Here is a 21187-nt window from a genome sequence, read left to right as displayed (position 1 = left end):
AGTCATTATAGATATCTCACTATTACTCATTAAATAATGTCATACTAAACGTGATATTTATTTGAATCATATTGACTATTACTCATTAAATAATATCATTTTTTTTCTAGTTCTTATGCATTGCAAGTCTCATTTAGTTATCGAACACATAATATCTGTTGAACTATCAATCTTTATAAATACACTTTCATCCTACAACTTGTGCTCATCGATCAACTTTCAGGACAGAAAGAAAGTAAAAATGGAGTCAAGAAATTTCAATCAAACTCCACAAAATTTCCAAGAATTGCAATAGCATTTGGTATCAAGAAACACCGAGCAAACAACCAAGCAAATAACTTGAATGAATATAAACAAACAAACAAATCAAGAAAGTGGAGAAGTTGCATCATCTTGGATAGGCGGCGGATCAAGGAGTCTGACTGTTCTTGGAAGCATGAATTCAACAAAGATTGGATAATGAGAATACGGATATTGACCATCCATATTATCATTCACAACTTCACATGAAACAGGCACCAATGATCTTCCTGTAAACAGGATCCAATCTACATGCAAATCTTGAGTTTGTCGATCCCAACACAGGCAAAGTGCACGAAAAATCAACTTAAAGAACTCAACAGCTCCTTGTTTGTTGCCTACAATATGAAGTTTTATATGTTTATAAAGATTGAAGGGTAAGATGGTCATTTTCTCACATTCATAGACTTCGTTCGGTCCAGACACAAAAGTCTTTGTGCGTACAAAAACGTACTCCTTGGGTTGACTTAGGTGTAGTTTCTTTTTTACTTTACGAGGACAGAAGGGTAAAATGGTCATTTTGCTCGCATCTAGATAGTTCATCCCCGTCCCAAAAAGAAACAGTCTTTGCATACAGGACTTACTCCACAAGTTGACTTAGGTGTTTGTTTCATTTTAATTTAATGGACTTAATGATGACAAAAGGGTAAAATGGTCATTTACTCACTTAATAGTAAAAAGAAAGAAAAATGGGAGTTGAGATTGATATAAATAATAAAGAAAAATATATGATACCATTAAATCCATGAAAGGTGTGTGCAAGTGACACATTTTTCCTCAATCGGGCATTATGCCATGCATCTCTCATATCACCTACCACACCATGTTCTCTAAACAAAGGGAAAAATGTTAGTTCTTTGACTTTTTTAAGGTCAAACTAAAAAGGTAATATGGATTTTCTTAAATATTTGAAGGGTTAAAGGCAAGAAATAGCAATGTACATTTTTTGATTGACTTATTATAGCTATCTATTTTCATTTTCTTTATAAGATTGTACTTTGAAGAATCTACATAGTTATAACAATGTCATCCAAATACAAAGCAATTTTCACAGCTAAATTGGTAGATTCTTCCATTAAATTCGTTATCCCATTACTCTACCTTTGCCATTCTGTTCCATTCCATTCCTTCGTCATTCCATTCCATTCCATCCAACCAAACAGACTTTAAATAAGGTATAATTACCTTGATCTCCCCAAAAGAAATCGTCATGTGGTTGACTCTTTTTGTGTATTAAAACCTCCACAATATACAACTGGCAAGCTAGGAGGTAATGAAGCAATATGTTGCCACGTCAGCAATGCACTTCGCCTACGAGCACGAGGGCTAAATTCGTCTATGTTTGTATTCACTATTTGGAATGAAAAACCAGGCGGCTCTACTCCTTTCATTTGAAAGGTGTAGAGATTTTTTTGTTAAAGAAACGAATGAAGTAAAAAAACATTTATTCAAATGTTTTTCAAGATTTAATCATCATTATAATATTTATATTATATGCTTGAAAAGGATATTGCCCATGTGGCTATGGAAGGAGATTCACTCCCCCATGACATGCTTCCAGGAACAGAAGGAGATTCTGATAACCAAAATGTTCCTCCTTCTAATAACTCCACCTTTTTGATAAAAGAAAATATGAGAGAAATTTTTTTGATAATAATAAACAAAAGTAGAGATATTAAGCAATTATGTGAAAGTAGTACACAAAGTATTACCTTTTACTTGTCATAGAAAATGGTGCAATACTGATCTGAAACATCTTCAGATCCTTTTCTTGAAATCCCAAATTGCTCATACCCTTGTATGTTTAACAACAATTTATGAGGGCAAATTTGTAAAAAGTTAGGGCTTAATGGAAAAAGTGTCATTTCTCTGGCTTTCTCTAATAAGCAAACACCACACTATCACAATCAATTTGGAAAAATCATAGTTAAAAGATTAGAGATTAGATTGATTAAAAAATTTAAGCTATAAATGGGGATTGATTTCAACTATATGCAAAAACTACAGAATTTAAAAATTTGTATAAATATCAAATTAAGATAAAACAGTAATCAAAATGTAACTGGAAGTATTACCTCGCAAGCATTGTTGAAGATACTCCAATTGAGATTTCACACCTACGAATTCAAAAAGAAACTATTTCAAAAAATTCGTAGAAACAAACCCCATTTCGAAATCGAAAATCAATCATATTTCAAAATCGAATGAATCAAGAACAGGCATTTTAAAGATCTGCAACATACATAAACAAACGAAGGAGCTCACCTCATAAAATAGTCCAATATCTTCCCCAAACTTTTCCTGATTTTAAGATTTGTTTGACCATCTACATTTGCAGTATGATACATAAAAGAATAAAAGAGATAAAGTTAGTAAATTATGGTTTCATGTATCATACAACATAAAGTTGATATTAAGAGACCTTGGTTTAACAGACACCAACAATTTTTATACTTTCAGGGAGTAGCAAATAAACTGGAATGAAGGTGTCATGCTTGACCTGAAACAAAATAAAAATTAAATTTGCATCGACTCTAATAACAAATGTGAGAAAAATATGATTTGTAAGTATCATAAAGAACCATTCCAAGGGGGCTCACTCTGTGAAGAAGGAACGACACCATTAATGTGGGATAACACTACTTTCGTTGACCTTTGAGACCCTATTACACAATCTTAACTGGTTCTAATTTCTCCTAATTTATTATTGTCTTTCAAGGAACAGGGTCTGGTTCAAGCATTTCATCAAGCAGCTGGGGTGCATAGTGAAACTCTCTTTTAAATCTTAATATCAAGTGGTTGGGGTATAATCGATCTTCTTCATGGGTGACTTGGACATACGGATCACATTCCCTACACAAATGAAGACAAAACAAAATATAGAAAAGTGAAAAAAGTTCACCAGGAATACGAACAACAAAAGCAGATGAAAAGAATTTGATGACAATATGTAAACCTGAGTTGGTACATGGAACGAATTTGATAAAAGGGTGCACGCCACCTATGTTTCAGAAAATAGGAATTACAAAACATATGTAAATCCGTTCACGAAAATAGTCCATTTTAAGTTAGAAACAGTAATTAGGGAGAAGTTGTAAATGAACCGAGAGAAAATTAGATAGATACACTTGTTATTCTTCAACATCTCGTTACATAATTAGGGTTAGGGAGATGTACATGTTTAAATTCATGAATAGAAATATGTAGATACTTAGATACATACAATAATCAATATGAAGTTAGTAGACTTACTAATAGTGACTGTGTCTCCCGGTGGTGCCATTAGTGGTTCCTGTTGATCGAATCTGTGTGAGCTCATCCATTGATTGAATCTGTGTGAGCTCATCCATGAATTCTGAAATTTGAAGACAAACATTGAGAGTAAGAAAGGAAAAAAAAACAACAACCTCAAAAACAAAGTAAATACCTGCAAATCGGAAGACTCCAAAGTTTAGGGTTTCCATCCAGAAAAAAGACATATAACATGAATCTTTCATAGAAATTGTGTTAACACCAGCTAAGAACGAAAATGACAAACAAAAACAAAAAATCATTCAAGTAAATTGGCAAAAAAAAAAAGACAGATAGAAAAATCCAAGAAAATAAAAAATCATAGGAAACAAATCCATCTAAAATCGACCATGTTACAAACCCTAGACTATAATCACCCTTACCAACAGTAAACAGGTTGAGAAAAAAGTTATAATTTTGTATTTCACCTAATCTATACATAGAATCATCGTTTCTTTGTTCCCTGTTCATTTTCTTCAAGTTAGGCAGCCCCTTTGATTTTCCATGTATGAGAACAATCTAACCTGACATCGATCAAAACAAAAGAGTTAGCCTGAGTGACGACGGTCTGTATTTATGTGTGGTGGTCGTCCTCTACATCTTCTGCAAGTGGGAGTTGCTCACCGATTGAGAAAATTTAGAATTTTAGGGTTTTAATTGGTTGGGAGAGGAGATGCGTTTATATAACATGTATCTCGTATGTATGAACACCCATGAGCAATGAAGAAAGAGAAACGGTGGTGGTACGCACGGCGTAACTGAGTGGTGTTAGAGTTTTTTTTTACTGAGAGAGGAAGAAAAATCGTTTAGTAGAAAGAGAAATGGGATTATTTCTGCGAAGGAGAAGAAGAACAGATATAGGGGAAGGGGGCCAAGAACTGAAAGATTTTTGCCGTGATCTCATACTTCTTCACAACTATCAGAAGACTAAAGAACTGGGTCAAACCCGCATAACAACTATCAGCAGACTAAAGAACTGGACCATTCTTCGGGCCTTCGGCCTGACTGGTACACCCCGCTGGCCTTTAGCCTATCCAGGCCACCCTGGGTCTGTTGGCCTCCAACACTAAGCAGGACCGCCTCAACCCAACGACACACAAACCATGTCGACATATACATAACATATAAGCATATATATATATATATATATATATATATATATATATATATATATATATATATATATATATATAGATATATAAAACATACCAATATAAATATTATCGGGTTTGCTTACTGGCAGCACAAAGCAGTACAGTCTCAACCCAACCACACTACATTAACACATGCAACCGGTAAACATATAGCAAAAACAGATAACAGACAAATCTAACAGTTCACTACTGTACTCAATCATACGATAAATCAGGATAACAATCCAAAGGGCCAGCCTTAGTGCCTTAGACCCTTAAGTACAGTGAGGAAAAACTAACCTTAATCCGCTAATATGAAAATGACTACTTAAACCGCCGAACCGAATAACCTTGCAGAAACTAACAACAAATAAAGCCCAATTAAGAATTATGGATTAATCCATTAACCGTGGTCTCAACTCATAAGTCCCGAATCCTAGGGTAAAAGACCATTTTACCCTTTCCTTAATGGACCCAACTCATACTTGGCCCAAGGCCAACTAATGGCCCAATAACACAACACAAGGCCCAAACCAAACCTAAGGCCTAGTCAAAGTCATGAGGCCCAACCAAAGCCCAAAGAGATAATTCATAGCCCAAAGAAACAACCCAACCAAATCAAAGCCCAATTCAAAGACTCCAAGTCCATAAAGCCCAATACCCATTTGATCAGATGAACGCATGGCGTTCATTGGCTTGACGCGCAACGTTCCCGTCAACTTCCAACATCTTAGTCCAATGGCTTAATCCCTTAAGCCAAACATCCAAAATCTCATAATATCTCAAAATAAGCGACTTAATCCATAAAGTGGAAGGATTTAAGCATTTGCATGACTTAATGATGCCCAACAGCAAAGATGAGCCCCAAAGGCCAAATATCACACCCCCAAACCAGACGGTGGAAAACGTACGAGGGTGGAGGACTTCATTTGTAGTATCAAAACACATGCATTATAGTAATCAGAGTACAAACAACCACTATAATTAAAAAGTAAAAGTATTTACATGTGTTTCATCATAGTATACTGAAACCAAATAGTTATTTAAAAGAAGAAGACAAGACATAAATAGCTCCATCTTCTCAAAAGCTCGGGGAGTACCTGCCTACTGCTTCACTGAGAATACAAGTAATTTGAAAAAAGAGTATCAACATAAATTTGACTGAGTGCATAAGTTTTATATGTTTAAAAGAATGTTTTTTGTTTCTTGAATATTTAAACTGTTCCAGAAAATTCTATATTTTTTGTTGTAGATGAAAAGTAGTTTTTGTTACATAAAATTGTTCTATTTGTAAAACAATGTTCTGTATTTGTAATCCTTTTGTAAGCTTGTATCTGAGAGTATGTCTGATTTCGTCAACTGTTATTGTATACTGTAATGTAATACTGTAAACTGTATCTTGTAAACTAGTACTTTGAAAATGTACTTAAGTTTAGTTAATTATACACTAACGTATTGTTAATATATATATATATATATATATATATATGAGTTATTATAACCACACTGACTAGATGGCCTGACCCAATGATATAAATGCGTTGAAAACATGCTGATAATAATTTTTAACTCATAGGCGTGTACACCTGACTGTAGCTAGCAGTCCGAGTGCAGGGTTGTCAATCCCAATATAGATCTATACACACATTGTTTCGATCCCGGGCTGGAGATTCTGGTTATAATGTCAGGACTTTACTATATTTTTTAAATGAATTAAACAACATGTACTACTTGAGTCATAAAATCATATAAACGTTACATGTATAATAATTATGAAAAACCCAATCATTCTGAAATAAATGACTGACTGTATGTTCTTGAATTAGTATCCTTAACATGTATCTGAAAGATGTATACTCTTGATTAGTTTTGAATCAAACCTTTGTTCTTGTAAAACAATGTACTTTAGTATATTTGAATCGTGAATTAATGTTCTGTGAATCATAAATTATACCTATTATAATTTATATGTACTTTTCGTATGGATACCGAGTATTCATGAATGCAACCCCTTGCTCAACATGTTACAAAGGGTAATTGAAACTTAATGAACTAACTTTTATACTTGTATACATATACAATATATATATATATATATATATATATATATATATATATATATATATATATATATATATATATATATATATATATATATATATATATAAGTAAAATTTAAATGACACTCGGACAAATAACTGATGCTTATAATCCCACATCCAAACAAGGAAAAGGAACCAAAGTATGTTATCAATCCTAAGTCTTTTAAATCTTATATATATATATATATATATATATATATATATATATATATATATATATATATATATATATATATATATATATATATATATATATATTTATACTAGTATGATTTTTGGGAGAAATATAAGTTTATAAAACAGTTAAAAGAAGTTTAATATTTGAAATTCATTTTAGTGACTTGATGTCATTTTGATACAATCATTGAAAACCATTTGATTTGATGATAGCTGAAATCCATTTTGATAATATATTTGAAACCATTTGTTTATAACACAAAATCTTTGTGTTAGACTTGTATCCCCCCTCCCCCCCCCCCCTCCCCTAAAACAGTAAAAACTATGAAAATACGAGGGTATGAACTCACATGTAGTAGGTTATTCAAATGTAGGATCAGTGTAGGATGCTAAGCGTCAAGTGAAATCTTGAGCACAAACAAATCCTAATAGCATATAATAACACATATATGAATATAATTAGTGTTTAAACAACTAATTATGCTAAGAAACCTTCTTAGGGACTAGGAATCACTTAGATTGAAATGTTACAATCACATGTGATTGAATCAAATGGAGTTTACGGCCACACCTTTGGTGTTTACGGCCAAGGGGAGTTTACATCCCTACAGAATGACTTTAAGTGGTGTTTAGGACCCTAACTATCATTCACTAAGTGTTCATGGTCCTAGGCTTAGACTTAAAATGAGTTTGTGGCCAAGGCATGCACCAACACAAGAGTTTACGGCCATGCAAGGGTTTACAGCCGTAAACTCTTGATGATCATGTATTTTGTGATGATTTAAGGCTAGAAATCAAGATTTTACAAGCTTAACTAGGAGATAGAAGAGATACTCACGTTTTTGAAGCTTGGGAGGCGGTTCATGATCTAAAGAAATAGTGTGTGTTCTTGGTGTTCTTGAAGATCTAACCAAAAGAGATGATTTCATGGATGAAATCATATGGTTTAACTAGATTAAGCAAGGTATCAACTAATAAATGGAAGAAACACTTACTTATTTGAAGATCAAGGTGTAAATCTAGATGATAGTTGAGAGATAATTGGATTTCTTGAAGTGAAAGTGTGAAAAATGGTGAAAAATAAAGGAAATCTATATATATGTGCGAGGGTTCACGGTCCGAGTGTTTACGGTCGTAAACCTCGTTTACGGCCCGAAGTCGGTTAGAGTCTACGGCTAAAGTAGTTTACGGTTGCGAGGAGTGTATGGTCCGAGGAGTGTACGATCCGAGGAGTGTACAGCCATAAACTCTTTGAGGTCCGAAGTGTTTGCGGTCCGAAGCGAAGGAATAATTGCGAAGTTTCTCGGTTTTCAAGCCTTTTCCTTCCAAATTCAATTGTAGATGTTTTAAGGGTTTTAACAAATAAAGGTTATTATTACAACCTAAATAAAAACCCAAACAATAAAAAGGACTTTATTTGACCTTTGTTTGACTTTGGTTTACTAGAGTTGACTTTACAAACAGAAAATAACGGGATGTTACCCCAAAATGTCTTAAAAACTTCTTAATACCTTAAAACCTCAATCCAAACTTCCAGATCTGGTTTCAAGGGACTTCTTAAGTCATAAAGTTTCCAACTTTATGACTTAACATAACTCAATATGACCCAAATCAAAACCCTTAGTCCCAAACATCATCAAATGACTACCAAATCATGCATGGAAGGTTTATACCCATCAAGATCCAAACTTTATGACTCCATAACCTCAACAAGGACCAAATATGAAGATCAAAGTTTCTGGAGTAACTTCTACTCACAAGAACCACCTCAAAGGGACCAAAACCATAACAAAATACCACTTAGCGAGATCTACATGAAAGAATTGTCAAGGTTGAGACTTTATACCTCCAGAAGATAGATCTAGGTGCACAAATCCTAGATCCAAAAGCTCCAAGTGAAGAAATTATTTTTCAAGAAGTTCCTTCCTCTTCCTCAAGCACCAAAAACACACATAAATCACTTTCAAGCTCAAGAATCATTCAAATGGAGGCTAGGGTTACGTTCTTAGGGTTAGAGAGGATGGATACCGAAGGAAATGAGGCTTAGAGGTTAGTTGAGGTCTTTAAATAGGTTCCAAGACCCTAAATTAGGGTTTTAATCTGGCCCGACGAACACAGGGCATTACCAAATGCACCCGCGTCCAAATTCCTATGTACGCCGTGCGTATCCGTTTTGGTCCAACACCCCTCTAACTTCAAATGGTCATAACTTTTGAATCCCTCATCCGTTTTCGACGTTCTTTATATCAACGAAAATGTAATGAGAAGCCCTATACTTCTATAAACTTTATTTAGTCTAAAAACCAACCGAATAAAATCCAAAATTCATAAAAGTCCCAAACCAACGCCATTGCCGATACCCTTGGGCTCCAAAACTCAAACCGAATACCCGAGTCATCCAAACTACATCATCCACCTCCAAATGAGCCCAAACTCAATTCTTCAAGGGTTCTAAGCCTGTTAATACCTACTCCTTGATCACCACCCCACAATGGAAACGACTCAAAACAGGGAGTTAGAACTCTCTCCCACTTAAATTAGATTTCTTCCTCGAAATCATTCCTTATCATGGTCGACACGCCAAACAACCTAAGCAACACGACAATGACCCGGGGCATACCATAGCCTTCCCACAGCAACCGAAACCAACCCTAACAGGGATCTCCAACCCAAATACGAACAAATCATCTCACCCTCAAACAGTCCCTTGCAAAATAACTACGTCTACTCAACCTAAAATCTAAAGTCTCGAATTAGTCTGACTCCCTAACAGACCGTCCAAACTGAACCAATGCTAAAACCATGACACTAATTTATCAAAATTTTTACTCAACTCCTGATGATAACAATTCCATGAACACAATGAGTTACGAGATATTGATTTCTTTAACTTTCGGATCGGTACATTAATAATATAATTCTGAAGTCCCCATAACTTGCCCGACCTTCCCACAAGTAGAACCATTCCAAAGTACAATCACATAAGCCTTTGCTACCAACCGAAATGAAACATCCCTTTTGACCCTGAATCCTCCAGCTGATGTCGTTAACCTATAGATTTTTGAACTCACATCCTACTAAAATACAGACCCTACACGAATACACTCGTAGTTCCCAACGCAAGTTCCACCAAAAGTGCATTCGAAAATTGCAATTCATAATATCTTCTCGTGAACCCTTCCCTAAGATCGATGAGCATCGCTTGTGAATCTTCCACCAGTCCCTGACTGGTGACATTACAACCACATGAAGACATGATCATCCCAACATATCAATTGCGAAATTTACCCAAATCCAAATCCTTATGATGTACTACAACCTTAATTAACCCTTGATTCTATGTCATGCCATTACCAACCACTGCTCCGACGAGTAGAGGTGATCAATCCAAGAATTTTTGCATTGCATCCCACTCCTAACAGCTCAGGTGCACCCCCATGAATGATCGGAATGAGACCCCAGACCTTGGTTGAGACTGAATCGATTCGACCAATATGTAACCATCTTATGGAGACTTCCAATGTGGTCCTGAATGCTACCAAGACCTAAGTCGGATACAAACTAGAATTCCAAACCACCGTCATTGAGGCTAAACATACCTAACGACCAAAGGAACATAGAACATATTAAACTTGATGATAGGCTGACCCATCCATTGAAATTCAACTAACACAACTTGAACTTTCGGAGCACCTCCGCTGAATGACGAATGAAAAGACCAATGATCGAAGACGCATTGTCATTGATCTAATGAACCAAAATTTGCACGAAACTGAATGCACTCAACTCCGAAGCTGAGTTCCTGACCGACCGCCTCCAAGCTAGACTATAATTAGAGATCCACACAGCAGGCTGACAAATTCCTCAACAATTTATAGTCAACTTGAGTGATTCCGGCGGTCCATCATCTATTCATTGGCACCTCCAAAAGGAACCAATGGCTGCTATGAGCCCTTGACCAAATCTTGAACCGAGATCCCACACACTTGCACTTCAGATCCCCGACAACCATCCTCCCAATACCACAAACCCAGACAGATTGATGATCATCCAAACAGAATACCCAGTTCTCCCCCACTTAGGGTTCAAACTGCCACCCACTGGTGCTAAATCCAAGCCATAACTCAAATTGGCTTAATCACGTACAACCATCCCTGATCCTAGAATAAATAATACACACAGGATGATCCTCCAAATACGAATCAAATAAATCCCAAGAGAATCCTGAATTTCAGCTGAAGACCTCTAAAGTCTCCAATAATAACAACTTAACATTAAGGATTTTCACAAAAGCATAAGGTAGTACCGACTTACGATCCACAACATGCCCTCCTTGACTGCAATCCCAACCATCATAAGTAGATATTTGTGTAAATGTATGCCATTCGAAAGTTTACGTTTGTTTTCTAGAAAATCCGATATTTTCTTTTAAAAAGAGTTATGAATCATTGTTTGTATGAAAGGAGTGTATCAAACCAGGAAAAACCTATATTTTCCTAAAAGTGATGAGCAGTCTTAAATGCCCAAGACTGTAACTTGTAAGTAAATATGTCATACTTAAAATAATGATGTATAGTTTTATTAGTAAACGAAATTTAAAGAAGTTTGTATTTTCACGTAAAAATAATTGTAATATTACTTTTCCCGCAAAAACATAATATCATAATAATTGTCTATCCTGTGAGTTTTCATAACCATACTATGATGGATTTGCTTGTAGCAACGTTCTTCAGGCGTCGAAGTGTTATGATATTTGTCACCCCGTGGACTATAGCTAACAGTCAGGGCGCGAAATCATCAGTCCCATATAGATCTGTACACACTTATCATGTTCTTCGGACAGAGACTCTGGTTATAAAACAGGGCTTTCTTGTATACCTTAATAGGTACGATGAAGACGAATGACTCACATATTCTCAATAGTATGAAAAGTATAGCAAAAGATTGATGTTTTCACACGACTTTAACCGTGTGTTTACTTGTATCTCCCCCCCCCCCCCCCCCTTAAAAGTGTTTAAAAGTATTTGAAAGTATAGTGATAGGGGTATGAACTCACTTGGTAGAAGTGACGATTTGATGAAAACGATACTTTGCTCGGGCAACACTTCGACCGGAAAGAAGTCGATTTCTCGGAATTCTTGGGGCTTCGAACTTCCGTAAGAGCTTAGATATGAAACCAGGATGTCGGGATAATCTCGAGAGGGTAGAAGCATGAAATTTGGGAGAGAATGTTTAGAATTAGCAACCAAAACCCAAAGCCTTCGCATCCTTTTTATACGGCTGGAAGAGGCCTCGAACGCAGGGCGTTCCCTCGTATGCACCACGCTCCGGAGCCTAGTGCATCACTGCTTACGAACCTTGGATTGGATGGCGTTGGGACTCGGTTCTGATCTGCGAACGTGGGGTGTTCCCTTCAGACCAGCCTCGAGATGTGTGCCCAGTTTTTTGAAATTCCATAACTTTTGCGTACGAGCTCTGTTTTCGACGTTCTTTATATACACGCGTAAGTGAGAATATACTCTACAACTCTCGTTTAGATTTCGTCGGCTAATTTTGAGTTTATTTTTAATATTATATTTTTAACAGGTCGAGACTGGAAAAGTCCGTTAAAAATCCATAACTTCTTCTCCGACGTCGTTTCCGTCTGTCTTGTTACCATTCTATCACTATTGCCGAGATCTTCGATTCTCATTTAGGTTGCTTTGGCTAAAATTTGCTCAATCTCTATTTCGAGTTTTTAGCTGTCTACTGTTATATCCGAAATTTAGAAAAATCATAACTTCCTCATACGAAGTCAGATTTAGACTTTCTCTTTATGTTTGTTTACGGTTTAATGATATCTACAACTTTCATTCAGATACCTAAGGCTAAAAAGTGTTCTGTTGAAATTTCGCATTTTATGCTTAATAGTGTTTTACCGGTTTTATTGCGGATCTTAGATTGGTCATAACTTCTTCGTTATAACTCGGATTTTAGTGTTCTGTATATTTCTGAAAACATTGTCACGATATCTACCACTTAGTACACTTACTTGAGATTATTGAACATTTCATTTTTGTGACAACCGTCAAATCCAAGTCAAAGTCAAAGTCAACAAGTCAAAGTCAAGTCAACAAGTCGAACCAGTTAATCTTGTATAATACTTGTATGATTAAAAGTTACTCTATGACAACGTACAATTATGTGTCAAGAATTCGAGTGTATCGGTAAATCTATGTGTTTATCAAAGTGAAACCCTAAGAAGTGAGTCGAACACATCAAAACACGTCTATGAACCCTTTTGGGGACTTAAACTAATCATAAACGAAGTATAACGGGGTCCACAGACCTTGCATTGCAAGATTAGTCAACGCAAATGGCTAAAAGTGAATATCTCTCAAATCTCTCCCAAATCTCTCTCAACTTTTTATAGTCATCCGGGTCACCCCGACCCTTAACTTCGCCAAAAATCCTCTTAGGAACCAAACCCTCTTAGAGGGAACCTCTCAGGGCTAAACCTCTCATAAGGACCAAAGTTGTCAGAGGCGAACTTGTTAGAAGCGAAGCCACCCTTCGGACCGAACCCTTCGGGCCCGAGCCTCCACCTTCGGTTCCTTCTCCTACCTTCGGTCCCTCCTAGTGCCACTCTCGGTCCGCTACCTTCTCCCGGTTTTCGACTACTTTCGCCTCCTAAGCCCGTTTTTGACGTTATTTATGGGATTTTTTTCACCAAATTCATATTTTTACTATTTTAAACTCCCAGAACTCATATTTTATTTATTTCTCAAGGATTTATTAATTTAAAATCATCATTTTATATTAAGAGGATGATTACCCCACAAGTGGGTCAAGTATGCCCACTTGCCTTCCATGTGTCACCCTCTCACTTGCCACCGTATCCACATCACAGAAACCAATGCACACATCACTTAAAACTCACAACTTGCTCCAGCAACTCTCCTATATAAAGAAATCCCTGGACGATTTCTTGATTCACTTGATCATTCTCACACTTTTACACATTTCTTACCTCACAAAGAAAGCTTAGTTTCTCTCAACTTCCAGCCACTTTTGGAAGTGTTCTTGGGCTATTACTTCACTTTTTGGTAATTATTTCCTCTAAACTCAAGTTTTATTCCATATTTTCATAACATCCTTGAATCATCTACACACACTCTAACGCCAAAGAATCGTTCTTAGGATCATTCAAGCTTTCACGTGTTCATCAAGTGTTCTTGACTTGATACTCCTCGTCTTGACCTTCCACTCTTCCAAGAATCACTAAAGGTGAGTTCATACCCCTACATTTTCTAGTTTTCTTTAGTTTTCAGGGGGAGGATACAAGTTAAAACACTAAAGCATATTTGAAACTTAACTTGACAGCTTACAATAGAAAAGTTGTGACCTGTTCACGAACTGTTTTACCCCACTTAAACTTAATATTTTTCAAAACTGTTTAATATTCAAATAGTTCAGGTTTATACCTTTAAAATGACTACTTGTACATCTCCATACTATTTTCCTACAAATTTTGGTGATTTTTACAAAACTGTCTATCACTGCAGCAACGAAATCAGACCAGGTTGTGAAAATGAACATTTTCACACTAGTTTGAGACCACCAAAAATTATAAGAAAATTTGTGAACATAGTAGACTCTTTTTCCAAACTCTTTGAGTTTACGGATTTAGTTTACTACTTACGATGATTTTTCTATAAATAATCTAAAACAGTGACAGTTAAGAATAAATGTTAAAAAAAGTTTAAGAGTTATTCACACCTTGTAACATGTTGAGCAAGGTGTGTAGGAGTTTATACTTAGCATTTCCAATGTCATTTTATTGAAATACAAAGTCATGCATAGTAAGGTTCCATTTACAACATAAAACATTTTGATAAAACTATAATAGGTATAGTTTGGATACCTCAAACGGTAATACTATCGAGTTATAAAGCGAGTATTTTATTACAAACTACGTGAACATGTTAATGAATAAATTTGTGAGACATTCATCTTCGGGGTACTCTTTAGTACTACTTAAAAGTCATGTAGTTATAGCCAGAATCTCTTGTAGAGAGAGCGTGATAGCTGTATATAGATCTATATTGGGTTTGACAACCCGCACCTAAGCTGCTTGCAACAGCTAGACCGGCAGGTCTGGGGTGACAAGTGTCATAACATTCCGACGCGTGAAGAACGTCAAGTACGAGGTCCTCAAGTCATAGTATGGTAATAACAACTCACATGGGAAAATTAACAAACACACCGTTCACGGGAATTTAATGATTTCACGAAAAGGGGTTTTATTTAATTATAAAACCACATACAAGTATGATGATTTACTTACATATACTAAGTCTTGGGTCAGTTAAGACTACACTAAACCTGTTAGAAAATATTGGATTTTCTGGAAACAAACTTATAACAAACTTTAAGTAACAACATGCATTTTTCATTCATAAATTTCTTATGAACTCACCAGCTTAAATGTTGATACTCTTTCAAAAACAACTTGTATCCTTAGTTAATCAGTAATACAGGTAACCACAAGACTTTTGAAGGCAAGACGCTAACGCGTAGATTTCTTTTGAACTATTTTGACATCATATGTAATTTATTTGGAAACATGTATTTTGCAACGATGTAACCTTTTAAATTATATTTATGATGGTTGTGTTTACTTTCTTCCCTATGGTTATGATATTGAACATGACGTCCTCCGCCCCCGAATGTTTCCGCCGTTCCGGTTTGGGGGTGTGACAATTTTTTACGCTATTTTTATTATCTCAAAAAGATGTTACAATATTTGACTTTAAATCAGTACGTTGACCTGAAATATCGGGTTGTTACAGAGAAGAATGAAATGAACTACCGCAATTTCTTGGGGCACTTGTAAGGATGGCTAACCTTGTTGGAATACAATATGAAGACTCGAGAAAGCTTCCCATGCATAGATTTTAGACTTACTAAGGTTTATTTTTTATTTTTTATTTTAAGACGGTTGTATTTTAAATATATTGAGATATTGTTTTTAGACAAGTTTGAATTTATGTAATGATATTTTTTTTTTGATCTTACTTGACCTTTTATTATTTTATATTCTATTTAAAAAAAAAAGAATAGACCTAATTTATTAGAATGTTTTTTGGATTAAAATATGCCCTAAATATATGAAAATAATAATTATATTTGCAGTTAAATAGTGTCATAAAAATAGTGCCACTAAAACTTAAAAGTGCTTTAGTGGCATAATCATAAAGTGCCCTAAAAACCCATTTAGGCTGCAGCTGCACAACCAAAAAGTGCCACTAAAAGTCTTTAGTGGCAGCATTTTTAGCGACACTATTTTTTTGTGCCGCTGATTGCCTGAGGGGTTTTTAGTGGCACTTTTTCTATGCCACTAAATGTCATTTTATTTGTAGTGACACCTTGACCCCCATAAGTTGGCCTCATTTACAGCCTCCATTGTCCCAAACCATGGCCACGAAACCCTAATCCACTTTTGAAAGTTTTGAGCCATTTTTGTGCATTCTTTGTGATTTTTAAGAAGATGATACTAGAAGAAGGAGCAAGGACGTGTAAGAGAAGAGTAGATCCAGAAGTTGAGCTTCATTTCTGGTTCATCTGAGGTATAAAGCTCCTACCTTGCTTATAATATGTTTAGATCTAGTTTTAGGAGGTTTTCTCCATATTATTCTACAAGGTTGTTTGTCTTTGGGACTTGGACGTCCCATGGAGGCAAACCTTTCAGATCTAGGGTCTATAGGGGACTTCATGGCATAAAGGTTCCAACATTATGGCCATGGAAGTCCCATGCAACTTGTGGACCATCTTTTTGGCCTTTTGAGAAAAGTAGTCTATGCATGCAAGTAAAGATAGGAACTTTATGTGACCAAACTGTCTCTAAAGTCCAGATCTATGACCCTATGGGTTATCTTGAAGTTTTGATGGTTTTTAAAGTTGGAATTAAGCTATTTTTAGGTAGGGTTAGGGCTCATTTCTTCTAGGATAGGTCTTAATGGGTAAAGTCGTAAACTTTACCCTCTTGGAGGTGTATTCGACCCAGATTTGGAATATGAGACTTAGACAAGAAGAATAATGGCTTAATACATTAAAAAATCTTAACAGACTGAAGAACTCGATGAGTTCATAGAGGAACTCGAATAGTTGGGTCGAAAAGTCCCGATTCTGTAAAAGGAAAAACTCGGCGAGTTGATTGGGGAAGTCCCGATTATGTGGATAGGGGGAACTCGACGAGTTGGATCGCGATTTCAAGGTTTTATGATTTATGAAACTCAGCGAGTTAATGGGCCAACTCAGCGATTTGAGTCAACCCAGAATGTTGACTTTGACCAAAATCTTAACTTTGACCAGGGTGTTGACCTTGATTTTGACTTTGACTAAAGTTGACCCTTAAGGGGTCACAAGTATGAAAGGGTAATTAAGGAAATCTTTTATGTATAGGACTTTGAGTTGGGTGGATTGTCAGAGCCGAGGATTTTTGTCACACCCCCAAACCGAAACGGCGGAAACGTTCGGGGCAGAGGACGTCATATGTAGTATCACAACACAATGCTCATAGTAATCAAAGTAACAAACAACCATTGTATTAATATTAAAGTGTTTACAAAGTATGTGATTCACAAAAGATTGACTCCAAAAGTAAATAACAAAACAAGACATGAAGCTACTATACTTCATCTTCTGAATCCCAGAGCGCGTACTTGTCTACTAGTTTCCTAAGAATTCAAGTTAGTTTGAAAGAGTAGATCGACATTTTAGCTGGTGAGTTCGTAAGTATTTTGGTGATGAAAAGTAAACTGTAAGTTCTTTAGAAAAGTTCCCCCGTTCCTCCAGAAAATCCTATACTTTTTGATGTGATGAATGAAAGTAAAAATGACTCTACAATTCTTTCTATGAGTACTAAATGGATACAAGTTATATAGAATTTAGAGTAAACAGACAATCGATTTAATCTTCCCTAAGCCCACAACCAAACAAGGAACAAGAAATGAGGCAGAAGCCACGCATCCCATTGTTTGTTAAATCTTCACTTTATATAACCCCGACGTATTCATTTGGTACTTACCGAGTTAATTGTAATAGTTCTTTATATTTATTGAAAACCTTCTTTAAGAAAATCATATATTTCCTTTAGTAAAAATGGTAACCACAATAGTTTCTTCTATAATCACTTAGTTTATACTAGCTATATATAATCTAATATGGAACGGACAGTTAAATGGGAGAATCTGCCCTAAGCCCACAACCAAACAAGGAACAGAAAGTAAGGTGGAAAGCACACATCCAACTGCCTATCAGTTATTAATTATATATAACCCCAATGTATAAACTAAGGTATTATAGAATTAACCACTAAAGGTCCTTTAAGTTGTACTGGTTTACTAAAATGAATTAAACCTTTTACTGATAAGTTTCTAGTTTAGCCTACTAAATGTTCTATCTGAAAAGTATGTTTCTGTACTAGAAAACGGTATATTAATTTTTTTTTCTATGACCTGACCCATACCTGGTACTCCTTATGATTACTTGGTCTATACCGGATATATATATATATATATATATATATATATATATATATATGTATGTATGTATATATATATATATATATATATATATATATATATATATATAGCTAAGATCGAGTAACTAGTAGATTGGGTGAATCTGCTCTAAGCCCACAACCAAACAAGGAACAGGAAATGAAGTGGAAAGCACACGTCCTATTGTCTGTCGGACCCGATTAATATATATCCCTAATGTATCTACCAAGGAATCATAAAGTTAGCATTATATGCCCCCTTCTAACTGAATGCACCAAGACCCGACTGTTCTGTTTGTTTGTCTTTTGTAATATTGTATGTTTTCCCAAGTTTAATGACTATCTTTACTAGAAAATAGTTTGCATTACCTTTTATGTGAGAAGGTCACTATATGAATGTAATGGGAAAATGTAAGTGTACAATAATGTTGTATAAAGTAATTACTGAAGCACTAACTACCTTAAAACCTATTGTTTAATTAAGGTAAAATATGATGAGATTATAACCATACTGATTGACGAGTGTTTAACACGACGACTTGCTGGCGCCGAAACTGATGTGACATTTGTCACCCCTTGGCCTGCCGGCCAAACTATAGCGAACAGTCGGGATGCGGGATCGTCAGTCCCGTATAGATCTATACACACAATGTCCGCTCTCCCTCCAGGAGGCTCTGGTTATAAAACGCAACATAACAAGTATATTTCTATGTCATGAAGTAGTGGATTCACATTATTGTTATCTTGTTCTTGTTATCATATGTTCCTTCTGTTCTTGTTATTGTATGTTTCTTTTGTTCTTGTTATTGTATGTTCTGAAACCCTAAACTATACCTATTATAGTTTACTAGTATGTTTGTTTTGTATTGTCCCTGATTTGCAGAAAAGACTCGGTTACCTACTGAGTTATGATTGTACTTTAAAACAGAGCTTTATAAACAACTATGTAACATAACTTAAAAGAGTTTTTGAATTGATTTGATTACTTATAAAATCATAAGAAATCATTTAATGTGATGGTTATCAAAGGTAAATATTAGCAGAATACAATTGTGTTCAACTTGTATCCTCCCTTAAAAGAATTTTAAAAACATTTAAAAGATTGATTATAAGGGTGTGAACTCACCTTATGTGGGTGATTCAATTGAAGATTCGAGTGAGGATGAGAAGTTCCACGAATGAAGTCTCAAGGCAAAAACGAGTCCTAATTGACATATGTTGATACATATATGTATATAATTAGTGTTTTAACACCACTAACATGAAGGGAAACAACCTTAGGGACTAGGAAACACTTGAAATAAAGTGTTACAATCACATGTGATTGATTAAAGGGAGTTCACGACCACACCAAGTGTGTTTACGGCCAAGGTAGAGTTTACGGCCAGAACACATGATGTGATTACGGCCCAAACTTGATTCTGTGAAGTGGTTGCGGTCATATTATTGGTCTTAAGAAGGTTCACATCCAAAATCATGATCTTATGAAGGGTTTACGGCCAAAGGAAGAGTTTACGGTCATAAACTCTTGAAGATTATGCACTAATTAGTTGTTTCATGGCTAGGAATCGAGTGTTTCTTATGGATAACTAGATTATAGAAGATATACTCACAATTTGGAGGTCTTTAGGGTGTTCACGGCCCAAGAACAAGTGTGTATTCTTGGTGTTCTTGGTGAAAAGATGAAGATTTGAAGATCGAACCCAAAAGAGTTGAATTCATGGATGAAATCAAAGGGGTTCACAAGATCAAGAAGGATATTAAGAAACAATGGAAGAATCACTTACAATGTTGAAGAGAAATGGAAGTGTTCTTGATGATACTTGAGAGAGAAATGAGTTTCAGCCTTGAATATGTGAGGAATGATAAAGAAATGAAGGAAATCGATATAAATAGGGGAGGGGTTCACGGCTGCCAAGAGTTTACGGACGTAAACTCTAGTTTGCAGCCATAAACTCCTTGTGATGGAGCTTTCGGCTCTTTTGCAACCCAATGAACTTTAGCTAACACATCCCTACACCCCTATCCTTGAAGGTTCCAGGCTTAGAACACTCAAACAGACCCTTTACTATGCTAAAAGATAGGAGAAAAAGTCTAACTTTTGATTGATTAGCTTGTCTTTACAGATAGGAATTTATGGGTTGTCATAATTTCCAGCTACTTTACAGCATTTGAGGTATGTTACCTTCTAGTAGAAATGGGTCGAAGGCACCAATGTCGGCTCACTAGGAGTTGTTTATAGTTGAGATGATTGTCTTTGTGATAATTGTTTGGTATGCCACTATTTGTTATGCTTTATGTGCTAGGTGTTGGGTTTTGAGCATTCTAACACTCCTAAGTGTACATGCAACCCTAAATACCTTGGATCTATGTTTTCTCTATTATACATGCAAATAAGAACTTCCAAGGTATTATCCTAATCTAGCATACAAAACAATGACTATAGCAAGATAGAATACATACCTCTTTGATGTAGAAAGTCTTCATGAAGCTTGAGTGCCTAGTGCCCCAAGTGTGACACCTCAAATGGAATCACAATCATCAAAACACTTGGAATGATTTGAGGGAATTCTACACTCTTCAAAATCGGCTAGCCCTTTCTTCACTATCTCTAGTGGCCGATTTTTCCTCAATAATAAGAT

The 21187-nt window shown here is 35.6% G+C and overlaps 1 pseudogene; it reads right to left on the bottom strand.

Moving 5' to 3' along the window:
- Positions 1-234: 234 nt before the first annotated feature.
- LOC122195199 (uncharacterized) lies at positions 235-2523 on the bottom strand (annotated as a pseudogene).
- Between the last annotated feature and the right edge of the window lie 18664 nt (positions 2524-21187).

The sequence above is a fragment of the Lactuca sativa genome, chromosome 7 (assembly GCF_002870075.4).
Source record: "Lactuca sativa cultivar Salinas chromosome 7, Lsat_Salinas_v11, whole genome shotgun sequence".
NCBI lineage: Eukaryota > Viridiplantae > Streptophyta > Magnoliopsida > Asterales > Asteraceae > Lactuca > Lactuca sativa.
This window is presented reverse-complemented; position numbering and strand designations above follow the sequence as displayed.